Here is an 11,028-nt window from a genome sequence, read left to right as displayed (position 1 = left end):
ATTACTTTTTTCACTCTTCTTTTACACTGAGCCTCTATTGAAAATGTTGAACGAATGTTTTAAACAACTTTTATTGAAACTGGAATTTTTACGAGATGTTCGGAATTTAACTGTTGATTTGAACCTTGTTATCGTGCCCCCTTTTTCCTTTGCGGACAGGAGTCTGGGTTTCGACATTCCATGGGGTGTAATGACTCATTTCCTTTTGGGAATTGGGTATTTGAAGAGTCACCACCTAACGGATTATGGTGCGTTAGGGAACCTAGAGCAATTAACTCATGTAAGTAGTTTGCATTACCAGATATTAGGGTAAGGGCTCGAAGTAACCTCGAGGGGAAGGTGTTAGGTACCCTTCTTGGTCCACAACTATGGGTCCCGACCAAACTTATATTTACAAATTAGTCCATACAAATAGCTGAATCAAATAGGTTGCAAGTAAAGCACGTTGAATAATTCAAGTAGCAAGATAAGGTTTAAACAAGTTGTAGAAGATTAAAGTTTTGAATAGAGAAAGGATTAGGTAAAGAGGGGTCCTAGGTTATTTGTCCTATAGGATCACTGATAATAGGATACATAGACGATATTTATACCCTAATTATACCATGCTTTATTGTTGTTTTATAGGCTAAATGATAACAAAATGCTCTAATTGGTGTTCTTTTGCTTCGTAGGGACTAATCCAAGTTAGTAAGAGCTACGGAATGTTTTGGAGTCAATAATGTGAAGAAAACGTCCAAACAAGAAGCACCCGAGCGGAAAGAAGTAAAAAGTGGACTAGGTTTGAATCCTCCGCGACCGCGGTTGGACCGTGGCAGGCCAAAGATGTGAGGCAGAATGTTTGTCTTTAACCGCGGTCGCGCCACGTTCTACCGCGATCGTGGTGAACTGTGCAGTTGCCAGAAATTTTGGGACCAAAGTGTAGCTCGGGGAAAACTTATTCCAAACCCTTATAAACTCAAGAAGCTCACCCAAGAAAGTATCAAACTTGTTTTTAAACTACTTTGGAGGCAAGAACAAGTGTGAGAAGAGCAACCAAACATTAGAGTTTTTCTATCTTCTCTTTATTATTGCAATTACACATTATGAACACTTTTGTAATTTTATCTTGCTTTGTTATGAGTAGCTAAACATTTGATTTAGGGTTGATGGAACCAATTGTTGGATGAAGTTTTGGCTCAACTTTATTATAATCGAGTCGGGTTTATTATATGATTGTTCAACTATGTGTTGTATGGTGATTAATTGAATGGGCCCTTGATTAATCGTGTCTAATTGCCTTGTGTTGCTTGAGAAAGAATACTAGGTTAGACTACTGTTGAACAACACCACTTTTAGGTAATTGAAAAGATTCATTACTTGAACTTAAAAGTGGGGTTAGAGATAACGAAGGATAATACAGAGCTGCACAAATTATCAGCTAGAGTAGTTCGAGAGAATACTCTAGTAAATTATCATAGTTGATCGAGAGATAACTACGATAACACATAGCTCATAATCCTCATAGAGTATTACGGCGAGATTATAGCAAAAGAGTTAAAGCCTAAACTAGCAATTGGGGAAATCAATACCCTAGACCTTTTTACCATTGAATTATCTTTGATTTAGCATATTGTTATATTTAATATCATTTGAAGTAGTTAAACAAAAACCCAATCTTTATTGATATGAATTTTGCATCTGGAAATTATTTGAGTTGATAATAGCATTGCCAAGAGCTGTAATAGATAGGTTAGTTCCCTGAGGATTCGACTCAGGACTTAAAACCGGATTATATTTTCAACGACTGCTTTGTGTTTTAGAAGGCATAGTTGGGCGTGATCAAATTTTGGCGTTGTTGCCGGGGAATTAACGGTGTTATTTAACTTAGAAGTAGTGCCTGAATTATTAGTTTAGATCAATTTTCTAAGGTGTTAAACAATTTTTTCCATTGAAATTCTCACGTTTGAACTCTTATGGGATTCATGTGTTTGCCTAGAAATTCTTCGAGGACTGGCGAACTGCTTGATTCAAGGCATTGAACCGTGCCAACAAGAAGAAAAAACAATCACAACAAACACACCAACTTGAAATTGACATGGGTGACGTAAATAACGTCAATGGAAACATCAGGGATGAGCCAGCTGACATAAACATCAGAGTGGTGGCACCTCTTGTGCCAGAAGCTGCACTTTATAACTGGGCACAACCAACAGCTAACAACCTAGCCACTGCCATTGTTGTGCCCCCAATACAAGCGGAGACATTCCAGATCATCAACAACATGCTGCATCTTCTACAGAATAAAGGATTGTTCTCCGGGTCATACATTGAAGATCCTCAACAACACTTGAAAAATTTTTTGTCGATTTGTGTGACCCAAAGGCAGCTAAATGTGACCCCAAAAGCTATCAAGCTGTTACTGTTCCCGTTCTCTGTAACTGGGGAAGCTCAGACTTGGCTAAATTCGCTCCCAATAAATTCCATTGTCACCTGGGAGGAATTAGTCAAGCAGTTGTTGAACAAGTTTTACCCGCCCAACAAGACTGCAAGACAGATTGATGAGATATTGCAATACAAGCAGCAGCCTATTGAGACCTTGCAGGAAACTTGGGAAAGATTCAAAGGGTTGCTAGTGAAGTGTCCCCACCATGGTATTCCAGACCAGATGCTTGGCCAGAGATTTTACATGGGGTTAGCAGACAATCTAAAGGCCAATGTAGATGCTTCAGCTGGGGGTGCATTTTTGAGTAAGACATTCACCGAGTGTAAAATCCTTCTTGACAAGATGTCCCAGAATTTGGGGTGGATGACGAGAGGTACAACACTGGCACCAATAGTGCATTCAGTTCCTCTTGACCAAAATAATTCGCATGCAGAGAACATAGCCACACTCATGACTCAAATGAGTATATTGACAAAGAAGATTGATGAGATGGGTACAAATCAAGTGCATATTGTTGACACAACAAATGGAGGACTGTGTACACCTTGCATTAATCAGTCTTATGTGTGTTCATGGAGTGGAGAAGGTGACAACCAAGGGTTAAGAGAGGATATGAATTATATCAACAACTTTGGGGGTCAGAGACAACGAGGAGAACAGTGGAGACCAGCACCCAATCAGTAGTACAGATCAAACATGCCACAACCTGGAGGTATGCAGCCCCAAGGCCAAATGGTGCCATATCAGAGACAACAGGGCTATCCACAGCAAAACCAGCAACAGTTGGCATATCAGCCACCTCCTCAGTAGTAAGATAACAACATGGTAGAGATCAGGGGTGTGCTTAAACAACTCATTGGAACAAATGGTAAGATGCAGGAAAATTTGGTAGTGCATGACTCAGCGATAAAGAACATTGAAACTCAATTAGGGCAGTTGTCCATGGCCTTAAACAACTGCCCCCAGGGAGCATTGCCAGCAGACATAAACATTAACCCCAAGGAGCAAAACCCGAATCAGTTGATGTAAGTAAGTCTTCGGAATGAGAGAGATTTAGACAAGGAGCAAGAAGTTGCACAATCCAGCAAAGAGACTATGCCAGCCACTCCAGTTCCATTAGAGGTAGATGAATCAGCAGAACTTACTAAAGTGGTGGTTGAACAGGTTCAGAATGATAAGGGTAAGGCTAAGGAGAGTGAACAAGCTGCAGAACAGGTGGTACCTCTTGTGCCGCAGAACCCCAACAGAGAGAAGCCAGCAAGCAGTGCACAAAGGGTTATACCTGCACCATTCCCTCAGAGACTGGTAAAATAAAAGAAGGAAGATCAATACAGGAAATTCATAGAGATGCTTCATCAGATTCAATTATATATTCCTCTGATGGATGCTTTGAGGGAGATGCCAGGCTATGCAAAGATGATGAAGGACCTAATGTCACAAAAATTTGACTTGCAGGACCTATCCATAGTAATTCTAACACAGACTTGCAGTGCAGTAGTGAAAAGACCTATGGCTCAAAAGATGTCTGACCCAGGTAACTTCACTATTCCATGCACTATTGGGAGTTATACCTTTGCAAAGGCATTATGTGACTTAGGAGCCAGCATAAACTTGATGTCTCTGGCCATATATACCAAACTGGGCATTAGCAGAGCTAGAATGACTTCGATGCTTTTGCAACTGGCTGACCGCACAGTTAAAAGGCTGACAGGGATTCTTGATGATGTGTTGGTACAAGTGGGGAAGTTTGTATTCCCTGCAGACTTTGTTATTCTGGATTTCTAGGTAGATGATGAGATACCCATCATTCTGGAGAGGCCATTCCTAGCCACTGGGAGAGCATTGATCAATTGTGAAAGTGGGGAATTAAAAATGAGATTGAACGATGAAGAAGTTATATTCAACGTTCAGCAATCCATGAGGAACCCCAGTAAATATGCTAATTGCTCCCTAGTGGAGGTAGTGGATGTGATCCTGCACGAAGATGATGAGACCCTGACTGCTACCGATCCATTGGGGGCTTGCCTGACAAATTTAGAGGAGATGGATGGTGAAGGGTTGGCAGAGTGGGTCATGGCACTCGAAGGCCAAGGATTCTGGAAGAAAGAACCTCAGTTTGAGTCCCTTGAGTTAGAAAAGAGGGCTACACCACTGGCAAAACCATCAATAGAGGAACCACCCAAACTGGAGTTGAAACTACTCCCAACTCACCTCAGGTACGTTTTCTTAGGGCCTGATTCTACTTTACCTGTTATTATATCATCCGGTTTGCTAGATGTGTAGGTAGAGCAACTCCTACAGGTGTTACAGGAATGTAAGACTGCCATTGGTTGGACCATGACGGACATAAAGGGTATCAGCCCAGCTTTTTGTATGCACAAGATTCTCTTGGAAGAAGGGCACAAACTTTCTAGAGAACATCAACGAAGGCTGAACCCAAATATGAAAGAGGTGGTGAAGAAGGAAGTGATCAAATGGTTAGATACTGGTATCATATTTCCTATCTCTGACAGCAATTGGGTCAGCCTTGTTCAGTGTGTGCCGAAAAAGGGAGGAATGACGGTAGTACAAAATGAGAATAACGAGTTGATCTCGATTCGTATAGTCACGGGATGGCGGATTTGCATGGATTACCGGAAACTGAACACAGCCACCCGGAAGGATCATGTTCCCTTGCCATTCATTGACCAAATGTTGGACAGGTTGGTTGTGCGATCTCACTTCTGTTTCTTGAATGGATATTCGGGGTATAATCAGATCTCAATCGCCCCCGAAGATAGAGAGAAAACATCATTCAACTGTCTGTATAGCATCTTCGCCTTTCGGAGAATGCCTTTTGGGCTTTGTAATGCACCGGCAACATTTCAATGGTGTATGTTAGCCATTTTCACAAACATGGTTGAGGACATTATGGAGGTATTTATGGATGATTTCTCTGTGGTGGGGGATTCATTCGAGGACTGTCTTCACAACTTAAGAAGAGTGCTCAAAAGATGTGTGGAGACAAATTTAGTGATGAACAGGGAAAAGTGTCATTTTATGGTACAAGAAGGGTAGTCTTGGGGCATCAAGTGTCTAGTAAGGGAGTCGAGGTTGACCATGCTAAGGTTGACGTGATTGAGAAGACTTCAGTCAAGGCAGTGAGAAGTTTCCTTGGGCATGCCGGGTTCTATAGGCGATTTATAAAAGATTTCTCTAAGATTGCTAACCCTTTATGCAAACTCCTTGAAAAGGATCAGCCCTTTGTGTTTTCTAATGATTGTGGTTGGCATTTGAGGAGCTGAAAAAGAGATTGGTGACTGCACCCATCATGTTGCACCCAACTGGGAGCAACCGTTCGAGCTCATATGCGACGCAAGTGACTATGTTATAGGAGCAGTCTTGGGGCAGCAAAAGGATAAATTGATGCACCCGATTTACTATGCAAGCAGAACGATAAGCGGTGCACAACTAATTACACCGTGACGGAAAAGGAGATATTGGCTATCATTTTTGCATTCGACAAATTCAGGTCATACTTGATTGGCTCAAAAGTTATTGTTCATACTGACCATGCAACAATTAGGTACCTGATAGAAAAGAATGAGTCAAAGCCACGCTTGATTCACTAGGTTCTTTTGCTACAAGAATTTGATATGGAGATCCGTGACAGAAAGGGGATAGAGAACCAAGTAGCTGACCACCTCTCAAGGTTGGAAGGAGCTGAAAAGAAGGTAGAGGTTGAGGATATAACAGAGACATTCTGGATGAACAGTTACTAGCAATGATAATGGAGGTGGCACCGTGGTATGCTGATATTGCTAATTATTTAGCAAGTGGTATTGTACCTTATGAACTCTCCTCAATTCAAAAGAAAAAGTTCTTTCGTGATTGTCGGTCTTATTATTGGGATAAACCTCTACTATTTAAAATATATGTAAATAACATGATCGGGAGGTGTATCCCCAAGAAAGATCAACATTCTGTTTTGCAGGCTTGCCATGCTTCACCATATGGTGGACACTTTGGAGGAATTTGGACAGCAGCTAAGGTGTTGGAGTCGGGTTTGTATTGGCCAACTCTGTTCAAGGATGTCCACGCTTGGATCAAAAGTTGCGATGAATGACAAAGGACATGCAACATATCTCGCCGACACGAGATGCCAATGACCACAATTCAGGAGGTGGAGGTTTTTGACATGTGGGGGATCGGCTTCATGGGGCCATTTGTCAGCTCATATGGTAACAAGTACATATTAGTAGCAGTTGACTATGTCTCCAAGTGGGTCGAAGCAGTGGCTCTCCCAACCAATGATGCAAAAGGGGTAACATGCTTTCTAAAGAAGAACATCTTCACACGTTTTGGCACCCCGAGAGCTATAATCAGTGATGGCGGAACCCATTTTTGCAATAGAGCGTTCGCGTGGCTATTGGAAAAGTATGGAGTTCATCATAAAGTGACCACCCCGTACCACCCACAGTCGAGCGGTCAAGTTAAAGTGTCCAACAGGGAAATTAAAAGTGTTCTTACGAAAACAGTGAATGCAACAAGGACCGATTGGGCGAAGAAGCAGGATGATGCATTGTGGGCATACCGCACAACCTTCAAAACTCCAATTGGTATGTCACCGTACAAGTTAGTGTTTGGAAAGGCATGCCACCTTCCGGTAGAGCTCGAGCATAAAGCACTTTGGGCATTGCGGCAGTTGAACTTGGACATGGAGACAGCAGGCACCAACAGAGTCACTGGGTTACATGAGCTAGAGGAATTCAGGTTCCAGGCATTCGAGAGTGCTAGATTATACAAAGAAAGGATGAAACTAATGCATGATAAGCACATCGTGGACCGAAACTTCAAATCTAGAGAGCTAGTGTTGTTATACAACTCAAGATTGAGATTGTTTACAGGTAAGTTGAAGTCCCGAATGGTCGGGACCCTTCAGAGTGGTGCAAATGTTCTCAAGTAGAGCTGTGGAGATTGAATCGGAAGATGGGACGAATAACTTCACACTGAATGGGCAAAGGTTGAAACATTACCTTGGAATGGCAGAAGATAAAGGGGATAGAGAGATAATAACGTTGGAAGAGCCCCAGTACGCGAATGAGGAGTGATGATCCGAGCCTGCGCTGCATGGGAGGCAACCCATGAATGTTGTTGTTTTTGTTTTCTTCTGTAACTTCCTATAAAAAAAATCCTCGCACCGCGAATACGGCTCGACCATGGTCAATGATGAGTATTCTTCCTCGCAGTCGCTTGATCCACCATGACCATGGTGGGACCGCAGCACGACCACGATAAAACGTGAACATTCTGCCTCTCGCCTTCTTCGTTCACCGCGACCGCGGTGGGACCACGGTCGACCGCGGTGATTCGCTAAATTCCGTCGCCCAGGTAAGTTAAAGTTCAATTTTTTTATTTTTATTAGTATTTTCATTTTTTTCTAACTCTCCCCCCCCCCTCCTCTTTATTTCATTAACCCACCCGCCTACCCCCTCACTTTCCCCATCTCTTCTCTCTCTAAACCCTAAATCAACCTCTCCCTTCTCTCTTCTTCTGCTTCTTCATCACTTCTCTCCCAATACCAACCATCTCCCCAACCTCCATTCCTCCCACTCTCTACTCATCCCAGGTATGGCATGCTTCTCTCTCTTCTCTTGTATTTTTGTTCTAGTTTTTATGTTATTTAAATGTTTAATTGTGTAGTAATTTTAGTAGACTTTTTTTTTATTTTGATTTTCTTTTTTTGCTCTTTAATGGGTTATGTGTACAATGTTGTAGAGAGGTGTTTGCACAATATTATAGAGAAGTGAGTGTTTGTGTGTGTAAGACTAATGGTTGGGGGTTGAATGGTGAAGTATCAATTGTTGATTTGGGGGAGGAATTGATCTATTCATAAGGGCTAATGTGTTAGGATAGTGCCTTGCTTACAAGGTGTTTGTGGAATTGCCCCAATGGAGTTCTAAGGGCTAATGTGACCATGGTAGTGGTGAAGTCTGAGTAACCACCCATGGTTTATACAACTCACACCCTCACTGATAGGAGATTTTGTGTTTTGCAGGTACAATGCATCCATCTAGGAAGAGACGCAACACAGGGTCCTCTGCTAGTGGACCGGGCAGTTCTTCGAGAGCTCGGGGTCAAGCTAGTGCAGCATAGTTTGACGGTACTAGGTTTGTCTCCAAACCGGCTAAGGACAGGTATAATGCCAAGGCGTCAAAGAAATTATTATCGGAGGTGCATATTGACCGGGACGCTTTTCAAGTGGAATGCCCAAATATCTTTGTTGAGTTGAGGAGGTGTCAGCTGGACATCTTCTTTGAGGAATCGGAGGAGGCGAATGTACAGATGGTTAGGGAATTCTATGCTAACTGCCCGGAACATGAGAATGGGGTTGTCAAAGTACATAACACCCAGATAAATGCATCCCTCAAGGCCACCCGCCGAGTGTACCGGCTGCCAGTTTTCACAAGGGATAGAGATACTTACATTGCTTCTCATCGCCCAACTATCTGGTGGGAACCAATTCTAGAAGCAATATGTGTGCCAGACAGGGAGCATATATGGATAAAGCACCGGATCACACTGAACTCATAGTCTCTCAATTGGGAGGCTAAGTGTTGGCTCACAATTATCAACAGCTGATTGCTACCCTCCAGTAATACAACCGATGTTAGTGGGCCACGAGCAGCTGCGATCTACTCTTTTATGACCCACCAGGATTTTGATGTCGCCAGGCTCCTCCATGATGAGATGTTTATTCTCTCCCCCGAGGTACTCAAAGGATTTTACTTCCCTTCTCTGGTTACCAGGCTGTGCCGTGCTGCAAGAGCTCCAGAAAATCCCAGAGTTGATGGGAAATTGCCATTGAAAGCCCCGTTCCGGGCTAGCAAAATCTCAATTGGGAGAGAGCCGGTAGTTATGGTTGAGGATGATGATGAAGCTGATGAGGATGCTGAGGAAGCTACTGTACCACCACCTCCGAGAGCTGATGAAGCGAGCCCATCACAAGCTCGCCTAAGTACACGTATAACAGCCCTGGAGCAAGACATGGCTGGTCTCCGCACTTCTTTCACTGACCTGGGCACCAGAGTTGACAATTTGACCACTCAACAGGCTAAGTCGGAGAGAAAGATCATGGGATGGCTTCGGGCACTAGGACGAGCGTGTCACCTCGATCATAGCACCATGTATGATCAGGATTGAGCTTTAGAGAAGTCCCATTACCTTACTCTTTATTATATTTGTTGACATGGGGACATTCCAATGTTTTAAGTGTGGGGTAGGGAATGGTTGTTGTTGTAATAACTATGTATGATGTTGTTTTCTTTTTTTTCTGTTTGTTTGGTATTGGTGGGTCATGTTAGTTAACTGTGACTTGGCTCGAAGACGGACACCTTTCGACAAGTCTATTGAGGGACATTAGTCGAACACAAAAAAAGGAATATAAGGGCTCTTCCTAATGACGGATCTTTTAGACAGTTTTCTTGAGGGAAGTAAGTCTAGAGAAAATACCAAAATGATTTTCTTTTATTTTAGGAAGTGTAGTAACTCCCCCTTGGTTTTTCTTTGGGCCACGGTTATTTTCGAAGGGTTTAGCTTGAACTAGGTGTAGGTAGTTTTTATTTATTTTGTTTTTAGTTTTTAGTTAGTATTGATGGGCTACGAGCTAAAATAGAAGGAGAAACTCTTGACGTTAATACACCTGAACACAGTCGACACTAGAGTGTAACGCCTAGTCTCAGTGGTTGACTCTTGCTAAAGTGCCTTAAATTTGTATGTTTGTAACTGACTTGAACACTCAAAAGAGAGTGTCATGTTAAACCAATATGGAGTGAGTCATGTGCCATGTGTGTGTGAGCTGTACTGCATAATGTGAGCTGTACTGTATTCTATTCTTTACATTTGATGCCTAGAACTTGCCATGTGTGTTTGCAAAGCGAAATAGTAGCTTCATTCAGTCTTAGAAGTGATATAGGCATTTCTTTGTTACGCCAGATATATAAAGTAAACTCACCTAAATGTAATACATTGTAGTTAACCTCGTTGAGCCTATAAGCATGTTTCTTTGGAAAGCACATTGCGAACCTTACCCAACTATTTGAATAGTTATCTGTTTGAACCCCTTTTACCTCCTATAAGCACTTGAATGGCCTTGACATATGCAAAAGTTAAAGTGTGGGGTGGTGGTTTGGTTTTTGAGTAGAACCAATGAATTAGAGGAAAGGTGCAGTTTTTGGAAGAGTAAAAGAAGAAACACCACGTAAAAAAATGAATAAATGTAGTAGTTGATAAGTGGTAGCTTGATACAAATGCACCTAAAGGAATGGGATGTTATAAATAAAAATATAGTGGAACGTCTGGTTGACATAAGTATGATTTTGAAGGTTAATGTGATTATATTAAAAGTGCTTAGGGAGTTTAGTCACTATATCCAAATATATCCTACCCATCACTTAGTCTACATTACAACCAAATGAAGTCCTAATTGATCTTAGACTGAATAGGCTCGATTAGTAGAGTAGTACACTACGGGCAAGCCTATGGTGCATCTTTGTGGTATGTGAATGTTCTTTTTGAGAGTGAGCGAATTTTGTCCATCTGAGTTCCTAATTGTTCTTAATAATATT

The 11,028-nt window shown here is 42.1% G+C and overlaps 1 non-coding gene across 1 annotated transcript; it reads right to left on the bottom strand.

Annotated features, from left to right (window-relative positions):
* Window positions 1-2,527: 2,527 nt before the first annotated feature.
* LOC142165690 (small nucleolar RNA R71) lies at window positions 2,528-2,634 on the bottom strand. The gene has a single exon (XR_012696339.1). It is a non-coding gene; the product is annotated as a small nucleolar RNA R71 (small nucleolar RNA).
* Between the last annotated feature and the right edge of the window lie 8,394 nt (window positions 2,635-11,028).

The sequence above is a fragment of the Nicotiana tabacum genome, chromosome 10 (assembly GCF_000715075.1).
Source record: "Nicotiana tabacum cultivar K326 chromosome 10, ASM71507v2, whole genome shotgun sequence".
Lineage (NCBI taxonomy): Eukaryota > Viridiplantae > Streptophyta > Magnoliopsida > Solanales > Solanaceae > Nicotiana > Nicotiana tabacum.
Note: the sequence above shows the minus strand (reverse complement) of the source record. Positions and strands in the feature narration are given on the sequence as shown.